The sequence below is a fragment of the Phyllopteryx taeniolatus genome, chromosome 16 (assembly GCF_024500385.1).
Source record: "Phyllopteryx taeniolatus isolate TA_2022b chromosome 16, UOR_Ptae_1.2, whole genome shotgun sequence".
Lineage (NCBI taxonomy): Eukaryota > Metazoa > Chordata > Actinopteri > Syngnathiformes > Syngnathidae > Phyllopteryx > Phyllopteryx taeniolatus.
In genome coordinates this window covers 187,319-197,119 of record NC_084517.1, presented here as the reverse complement: position 1 = coordinate 197,119, position 9,801 = coordinate 187,319, and the positions used below count along the sequence as shown (strand labels likewise).

Sequence of the window (9,801 nt, the reverse complement as noted above, 5' to 3'; positions counted from 1 at the left end):
GCAGGCCCTGAGAAAGCTGGAGGGGATGGGGTCCAGTGTGCAGGTGGCAGTGTTCATTCCAGTGATGAGTTTGGAGCGTTAAAACAGAGGTGAACTGTGACAAGGACTGGCAAGAAAAGGGGGAGGGGGGGGGCACAGATGTGTACAGAAATTTTCTGTAGCAGGTGCTCAACCCATCGCCATTAATTGAGATCAATGTCAGCGCCAGACCACCTCCGGCAGGCCATATATCTATCATTTTAATGCTCAAAAAACAAGTGCAATTCACACACAGCATCCTGTGTTGTGGTGTGAAAATATGTTTCTCATAGTGGAGAATTAATTGTTGCTTATTGCTGTGGTGACGCCAAATGCTAGGATAAGTTTGAGTGAGGATAAGCTAGGGTGAGAAGCTCGGTCATCCGGGAGGATCTCAGAGTAGAGTCGCTGCTCCTCCGCATTGAGAGGAGCCAATTGAGGTGGCTAGGGCATCTGATTCGGATGCCTCCCGGACGCCTCCCTGGTGAGGTGTTCCGGGCACGTCCCACCGGGAGGAGACCCCGGGGACGACCCAGGACACGCTGGAGAGACTACGTCCTTCGGCTGGCCTGGGAACGCCTAGGGATCCCCCTGGAAGAGCTGGATGAAGTGGCTTGGGAGCCTGAAGTCTGGGCGTCCCTGCTAAAGCTACTGCCCCCGCGACCCGACCCGGATAAGCGGTAGAAAATGGATGGATGGATGGAAGTTTGAGTGATCATCAGCTCACTGATGATCACGTGCATGAATACATTACTTTGACGGGAAGTGATGTGACTATATGCGAATGTTCAACATTGTTTTTCTTATATTTGACTCTCTTTTATCTTCATCTCACTATGAGTGACCAAAATGGTTAGAGTGTCTGCCTCACAGTTCTGAGGACTGGGGTTCAATCCCATTAAGTAAATTCTAAGGACTCTTTTTATCAGTGCATGTGTGGAGTCACAAGAAGAGAATGTGAGGGCAATAGGCGGCATAAATGATCGCCTTGATGCATTAATAGGTGTCCTCACAAATATCAGTGATTCATTAAATACACTGGTTAACAAATGAATTCTGAGTCTTTGCCTCTTTTACATTGTTGAAATAAAATGTTGCCGGGCATTCGTTGTTCATCAGTGCAAATTTTTCACGTGCCTCTGATGTGCAGATTTATTTATTATTATAACAGTTTCCTAGCATCACCTCTAAGTGTCGCCAAATCACCAACAGCTGTAGAAACGTCCGTACGCCAGCCATGAAGTAGGCGTGAGGCACCGCACATTTCCACGGTCATTTCACTCTTGATACATCTGAACTTTGCCGTGAAAAAAAAGAACGCACGCCACGTTTTTGTGCTTATGCACCTTTTCTACATGAGGTCCCAGGAGATGTCCTGTTGGAGGTTCTAACGCTCCAGCGGGTTCATGGGGAGGCCAGTTTAGGCTAATTAATCCATTATCTTCAATTATTCCGAACTGCAACGTCAGGTCATGAGGTCCTCAGATTTTCGGTCATATAGCTTTCCACATTGAAAGGTCTTTGTTATCGTCAAGTCCAATGACGGGATTGAGGGGTTCTTTATCTAGTTTTACGGGTCCACTTGAGTTAAAACAGATGTCTGATGGTTTGTAGGCCTGGTCTGCTGGCTGAGGGTTCAGGGGGTAGGAATGGAAAGGTCATCAGTTCTTGGTGTCACATACGTTCGAAATAAATCTGGTCGGGAGTATCCATTACACAGTTATATTTTATTTAATTTTTAATGACATCGATATTTGAACATTTTCTCTCAGCATCAAGCTAAACATTGCTAAACTAGGGGCGTAATATGGCTTTTGTCAATAAACTTACGTTTTGTTTCTTGATCATTCCGGTAATTCATTGTATTTATTACGGTGACTAAGGCTGTATGTATGTACTGCCTATTTTATACCAAGAAAGAAAAACAGAGCAGGATTGACTGGGAGTATAAAAACCTTTTTTATAGGGTTTTATAGGAATGGGAATGGGAGTCTGCAAAATTTTGGCTCAGGATTGGAATCAATCTCTGTGGGAGTGGGATATTTTCAAAGACTTGGGGTTGGGCGGGATTTTTTTTAAACACTTGGGATTTGGCAGGATTTTTATTTATTTTTTTAAACACTTGGATTGGGAGCAATCTCTGTGGGAATGGGAGGGAGTAGGATTTTTTTAAACACACCCTCAAGATTGGGAGGGAGTGGGATCAACCTCTGTGGGATTGGGAGGGAGCAGGAGTCACCATGCGGTACCCTTCCCTAAAAGGTTTGTATCATCAAGTTCACTGTACGCTTAGAGGATTCCATGGACGAGGCATATGAGCGAAAACATCTGTGCTATCCTGATTTAGCTGCTGAAGCATAACATCACGGCTAGAACACGGAAGTCTACCCAGTGGAAGTTGAATGCAGAGGGTTCGTGGGAACGTCTACCACCAAACTGCTGAGGAATTTGGAGTTCAGGCCCCAGAGCCAATGTGCCGCCATCAAAACTGCAGCAGAGAGAAGCAGCAAGTGGCTCTGGCTGAAGAGGAAGGACCCCTGTTGGGCCCCCCAGTGGCAAGGTATGCGGTTGGCTTCAGTCTTGTCTTAGGGAACAGGACACCCCTGTCATGCAGTCCCACAAGGTGATTCTTATGACTAATTGGGCATGGGACGCATCGTAGGTCTGATCAGCCTGTAGCTCGCTGCCTCTGGTGAGGGTGTATAGTGTTAAAGGCCGAAAAACCCCACCCCTCACATCCCCTCATTTAAATAGAAAACACACCCACATGAACATGCAAACCCGCACATACACTCGCACACAGCACACATTGTATAATAGTGTACAGTGGGTACGGAAAGTATTAAGACCCCCTTAAATTTTTCACTCTTTTTTATATTGCAACCTTGCAAAAATCTAAGACCATATATTGCAACCAAAAATCTAAGACCATATATTGCAACCTTGCTAAAATCTAAGACCAGAAAGCAGGGCATTGCAATAGTCTAAACAACAGGAGATAAAAGCATGCATCAGCACCTCTGTGTTATAGACCCATTGATGGAAAAATGTAAATAAGTTATCATGTGTTGTGCTTTTCTGCTTACTTCTAGTTAGATAAATGTTTTATCACTGTGTGCAAAGTTTTCTCCCACAGGATGAGTCATGTGGTTGCAGGTGCAAGGACAAATTTGAGAGGAGTCGTTCTGTTTCTTGATAAGAAGTATATAATTCTTCTACTGTATCAACCACAACAAAGAGTGTTATGTGCTGATCACGAGTTGCAACATGCTTGTATGCCCCCACCTTTTTGACGTTGTAACTCATATGTAACAAGGGAACTGCCCTAAAGTAATAAAAAGAGAGAATCCGGCAGAGTGAACTCAGAAAAATGGTTGGAGACTGTAACTAAGTACACTCTTGGCTGTTTTCTCCTTGCAAGTCTGAAAACTGAACTACCTCTGTGTCTGTCTTGATTTTTTACAAGTGTTTTAGGTGTCTTGAACCTGACATTTACTTGGTCCTTCGAGCCGGATACCAACATACCCGACGAATCCAGCGGGCGGGTGGATTGCAGTATAAAGACCATGGCCATGGCGGACTCCATTTAAAGTGAGTCCAAAAGACCCTTTCCGTGACTGAAATCGGCTCGCCAGCTGGAATCCAAAGGTTGACGGTACTCTGAGAAGACAGACAGGGGTGAGTTGAGTTTTCATTTAAAAAGGTATGAATGAATAAGGAAAAGGTTTGCGAAACCTGAGAAACCCTGTGAATACTAGTCAATGGCAGGTAAAATAAAGAAACTAGGAAAGTTTCGTGGCGTCGTAGTTAAATTCTGTATAGGACGGAATGTAGACAAAATAAGAAAGGAAGAAGAATGTGAAAAGAAAGACAGAGAATGTGCAGAGAAGGAATTCACATGTGGGTAGACAGACATTACATTGGTTTGTCTACAGCAGGGGTGCCCAAACTTTTTGGCTCAGGGGCCACATTGCCGTAAAAAAATTGTCATGCGGGCCAGCATTAATTTTACATGCTACCAACGAGGGGAATGCTTTTTTGTATTTTTATTTTAATTTGTTTTACTATGCTGTCTGCTGCTCGGTAGATCTTATAACTGCCTGACCTGGATAAATGAAGGTTAAAATAAAAATTAATGAATTGCAAAATAAAGTATTTTTATGAAATTTGACTCAAACTCAAACTTTATTCATCAGAATCAACAAACATGTTTGCATTAATGTGAAGGGTGATACTGAGATCTCGACTGCAGTAAATGGGGCAGGTCTGGCTCAAAACCGGTGGTTTTAATGCGCAAGCTGTCACGCAGGTGGGAGTCACTTAGTCTTGTCCTCACACGGTTCTTATTCATGTTCATGACTGAGAATGTCTTCTCACACAAGTATGTCGAGTCAAACAAGCTCAACATTTTATTAGCAAATGTACGAATCTCTTGGAACCTGTCTTTATCCAGCTGCTGGTAAAAGTTGACAAGAGGGAGTTGTTGGTACCGGCTGCGACACTCCGTGTCACACTGCAGCTCAATGAGCTCCAACTGCAGAAAATGCGCAGACTCGCCGTGTAATACGCCAATATTCCCGGTCAAAAAACAGGCTCCGTCAACAGGATGGCATATGGTATAGGATCAGCAGGCAATAAACAATGCTGTAATACAAAGGGCACCATGTGTGCCTGATCCGTATACGCTGCTAAATTCATTAAGATCAGATGCAAAGGTATTTTCAGTCATATACCTTAGTAACACTTTCTTTTCGGTACCAATACACAAAGATAGCCAATTCTGGTTTGCATTTACATTTGAAGGAAAAAGATATACTTACACAAGGTTACTACAAGGGGTTGTGAAAGCCCAACTATCTATTCACAGGTTATGAGTGCCAATATGACACAATTCCAAACCCCTGGGGAAAGTCAAATCCTACTCTACGTAGATGACATATAACTGGCCTCCCCAGACAAACGTACCTGTGAAAGTCATACTTTGGCTCTCCTAAAACACTTGGCAGACGAGGAACATAAAGTGAGCAAAAATAAGCTCCAATTCTGCAAAGAACAAGTTAAATATTTAGGCCATAATTTGAGTAAAGGAGGAAGAACAATAATAGAAGATAGAAAGACAGCTATCTTACAAGCTCCCAAACCACTAAAAAAAAACAAAAAAAAACCAAAAAAACAGATGATGTCATTTTTGGGACTAACAAATTACTGTAGGACATGGTTGCCCAATTATGCAGAAATAACTGCACCTTTAAACAAACTCATGTACAGTGAAGACCTAAAGATGACATCACCATTACAGTGGAATGAGGAGGAAGAAAAAGCGTTTATAAAAATAAAACAAAAACTTGCAATATGCAAATGTGCTGCAAATGTGCTGCACATACAGCCGGAACAGACAGTATTTATTTGGGGAATGCATTAGCTGACAAAGCTGCAAAAGCAGTAGCACAAGCAAACACTAAATCTAGAAAATAATAAGGAACTAGACAATGAAGTTCTGAAAGAAATGCAAGAACAAAGCCCACTAAAAGAAAAAGAACAATGGTTAAAAAAGAATGTAAAAATTGTCCTAAAGGTAAACCTGTCTTACCAAAAAACTTATATAAATGGGCATCAGTATTGAGCCATGGTTCAACACATGTCTCAACAGGAGGGATGGTAAGACAGATAAATCAATATTATACAACCTATGGCTTTAATTTTTATTCAAAAATTTTGTAGAGCATGTATGATTTGTGCTAGGCATAATCCACAAGGCAATTTGAGGGCCAGGAGAGGTAAATTTCCTGCACCTCAATACCCTTTTCAAATAATTCACATGGACTTTATTGAATTAAACCAAAGTGAAGGGAAAAAGTATTGTTTGGTCATCGATGATGCATTCTCTAAATGGATAGAGCTGTTCCCCACAAAACATTCCGACGCACTAACAGTAGTGAAGGCGTTATGTAAAGACATTATACCGCATGGCCCTTGACATGATCCTTGCCGAAAAGAATGGTGTTTGTGCAATGTTTGGTCCACAATGTTGTACTTTTATTCCCAAAAACACAGCCCCGGATGGAAAAGTAACAAGCGCTACATGGGTTACAAACTATGGCTGCTGAAATGGCAGATTCAACAGGCGTTTCCAACCCCCTGGAAGATTGGGCTACGATGTGGTTTGGAAAATGAAAACACCTTGTAATTACATTTATAATTACTATTGTTACTGCTGTTACTTTGTTATTGCTTTTCGGATGCTGTATTGTTCCAAGTATGAGGACACTGTGTGTCAGGATTGTCGCGGGAGTGGGGGGAAGGAATATGATCACAGATGTTGATGACCTCCGAGGAAGCTCCTACTCCTGAAGTTCAGGACACACAAGACGACGTCGTGTCCAGATGGATGAATTATTGATTAAGAATATACAGTGTCTTTTCTCTTAGCATGTTACGGACTTGTCTTTTTCCCTCCTCAGATCAATATATGGGGAGGTTTTTGGCCTGTCTCAAGAGTAGTACTGATTTATGAAGAATGCTTAGCTCATGACTACATTGTTTATATATCATATTATAAGCCTTCCACATAAGAGTAGTACTGCTTAGGGTATGTTACATAGTTCCACTATGTAAACAGGGGAATTGTTGGATTGTTCTATTTGTACTCCTTTCTTTAACAAATAACTCCCATTTCCAAAACATCCAAGGCCAGAGAGAGGGGTGCCCACATTTTAGGATGACTCCCTTTTCTTCTTTATAGCACTCAAGGTAGATTACTGAAGAATGATGTTTTTAGGATGACTCCCTTTTCTGATATCACCCAAGGCCAGAGGTACCTTCTGCTGAAACATATATCAAAACTTTCTCCCAGGCAGATCCAACTTACATAGATGCAATTGGAATTCCAAGAGGGGTACCTGATGAATACAAATTAGTAGATCAAGTAACATCAGGGTTTGAATCTACAATCTGTTGGTGGTGTACAACCAATAAAAACGTAGACCGAATGAACTACATCCACTACAATGTACAGCGTTAGGAAATTGGACACAAGACGGTTTTAAGGCCGTACATGAACAACTGGCTGCCACATCTTTAATGTCATTTCAGAACAGAATTGCACTAGATATGTTGCTTGCAGAGAGAGGAGATGTGTGTGCCATGTTTGGAGAACTGCGCTGTACACACCGCTGCAGATGGCAGCCTGACCAGGGCCATTGATGGCCTGCGCACCCTCAATCACAAGATGAAAGAGCATTCTGGTGTGGACACATCCATGAGGAACGAATGGATGAAAGTGTTTGGCAAGTATAAGATGTTGGTCTCATCAATTTTAATATCAATAGCAGTATTTGCTGCAATACTGACATTGTGTGGATGTTGCTGTATTCCATGTTTACAAGCACTTCTGAATAGATGAATCACCACCGCAATCCAACCTATGAGCAATCGTGCAGAACAAATGTACCCCCTTCTAACAAAACAGAACCAGGATAGTTCTGATGACGATGATGATAAAGAAATGGAGATCGGGACATTGTTTGATTCAGCTGAGAAGACCAAATAAAGCATTTCATGTCTTGTGTTCATGATAATGATCTTACAGCCAAAAATCAGAAGAAGCGGCTGCAAAATAAATGATGTGAAACATAAGCAAAAACATGATAAACAAGAGGGAAATGATGGAAAAATGTAAATAAGTTATCATGTGTTGTGCTTTTCTGCTTACTTCTAGTTAGAGAAATGTTTTATCACTGCGTGCAAAGTTTTCTCCCACAGGTTGAGTCATGTGCTTGCAGGTGCAAGGACAAATTTGAGAGGAGTCTTTCTGTGTCTTGATAAGAAGTATATAATTCTTCTACTGTCTCAACCACAACAAAGAGTGTAATGTGCTGATCACATGAGTTGCAACATGCTTGTATGCCCCCACCTTTTTGACGTTGTAACTCATATGTAACAAGGGAACTGCCCTAAAGTAATAAAAAGAGAGAATCCGGCAGAGTGAACTCAGAAAAATGGTTGGAGACTGTAACTAAGTACACTCTTGGCCGTTTTCTCCTTGCAAGTCTGAAAACTGAAAACTGTGTTTTAGGTGTCTTGAACCTGACACCCATAGCAGTCCATTCTAAAGACTCTCTAACATAGACTTAGTATAAAAGTTTGTTTCATTTAAAAAAAAAAAAAAAAAAAAAAAAAAACACCTTGGATTTGTCACATGAGTGTTTAGAAAAGCCCCTCTGACAGCTACTTATTTGACCCAGTTTTGTATCCGCTTTGTCCATATTTGGCTAAGACCGTCCCCTTTTCTCTGATCGGTTGGCTCGTGTGGAAGACCCACTTGTGAGAGTGTGTTTTTTATGTTGAGAGGGCTGGCTCGGGAGCGGAGAGGTAGGCGGAGATGTTTGCTAGTGACGAAGATACTAGAAAAAGTTGGTTTAGTAAAATATGGGCCCTTCAATGCTCTTTTGGGGGATTCCAGTCAGAAGACCATTACAATAGTCAAGTCTACATGAGATAAAAGTATGTATGTGCTTCTCCTGGTCTACTTTGCACATGCAAGCCTTCACTCTGGATATGTTCTTCAGCTGGTAGAAGGCTGTTTTAGCGATTCATTTTAGATGAGATTAGTTGAAAGTCAGGTCGGAATCTATCAGCACACCAAGGTTTTGGACTTGGTCTGTGGTTTTCAATTCAATCCCAGCTCTTGATTTAATTTTTTTTTAAAGTTGCAGCCTGATATATTGGTACAAGCATAACAAAGCGATTTTGAGAGCCTGACAGGTGAAGGGGGTAGAGAAACCTAGTTGTCAGTACTTTTCCAGTCCAGCTGCACACACACACACACACACACACACACCCACAATCACACGCTTACCATCCCAAAGGTGGGAGGAGAAAGAGGGTGCTTGCACAGGTCAAGGAATCAGGGAAGTCTAAACAATAACAGGTTGGTTGTACTAAAAACATTTACAAGGACAAACACAATCGCCGTCTGAGCAGTCATACCATAGAAGTGAAATTAGCAAAGGGGCATGGAACAACAACAAAAATTCATCATAGGTGTCACATCTTTATAAGGTTCAAAACTTTGTCGACTTTCAAAAGTGGAAGCATTGATTTAATTATATTGATCACAATAATTATGACAATTAATGCAAAACCACAGAGGAAGGTTGTTAAAACCCGTGGGTTCCTAGCATGCTGGAGACATCATTATTCAGCCTCGTTAGGCTGATTATTCCCCCCGTCTGTTGCAGAAGTAAAGGAAGGAGTCGCAAGGTAGAGGAAGTAATTGGAGGCGAGGAGGTGATGCGTGAACCCACGTAGCTCTTGGTTAGCACTGAAGAAGAACCTGGAAGGCCCGGCCAGCCGCTGATGTCTCCACATCTTTCTCGCCGGGTTTGATGTCGTGCAGGGATCCCTCGGCCGCTTCATGGCAGTGCTTGAGGGCTTGTTCCCTGACATTGATTAGTCGATAATGTGCAATACCTGAACAATTTGTGTGTCCATCAGCAGACCTGGCCTTGGCAGACCCGGATGGATCCGGTCCAATGCAGTGCCTGCAAAGACAATCTCAAAAAGGGCATAGGGCGCACACGCACCCTCATATATACTTGACCTAATTTAATTGACTTCCCAACATTTATTTGCGGGTGGTAGCTACCATGTGTTGTCAGAAAGCCGTTGTAAGAGGAAAGCTTTCCAAGAATTGTAATGAAATTCTGAGAATTTTGGTCAATTGTGCTACTACCACTTACAGTACAACTGTGTGTCATCTGCATAACTGTGATAGTCAACATT

The 9,801-nt window shown here is 42.1% G+C and overlaps 1 long non-coding RNA gene across 1 annotated transcript; it reads left to right on the top strand.

Annotated features, from left to right (window-relative positions):
- Positions 1-2,840: 2,840 nt before the first annotated feature.
- On the top strand, positions 2,841-8,043 carry LOC133466108 (uncharacterized). Its single transcript, XR_009784847.1, has 2 exons — positions 2,841-3,696; positions 6,073-8,043. It is a non-coding gene; the product is annotated as an uncharacterized LOC133466108 (long non-coding RNA).
- The last annotated feature ends 1,758 nt before the right edge of the window (positions 8,044-9,801 follow it).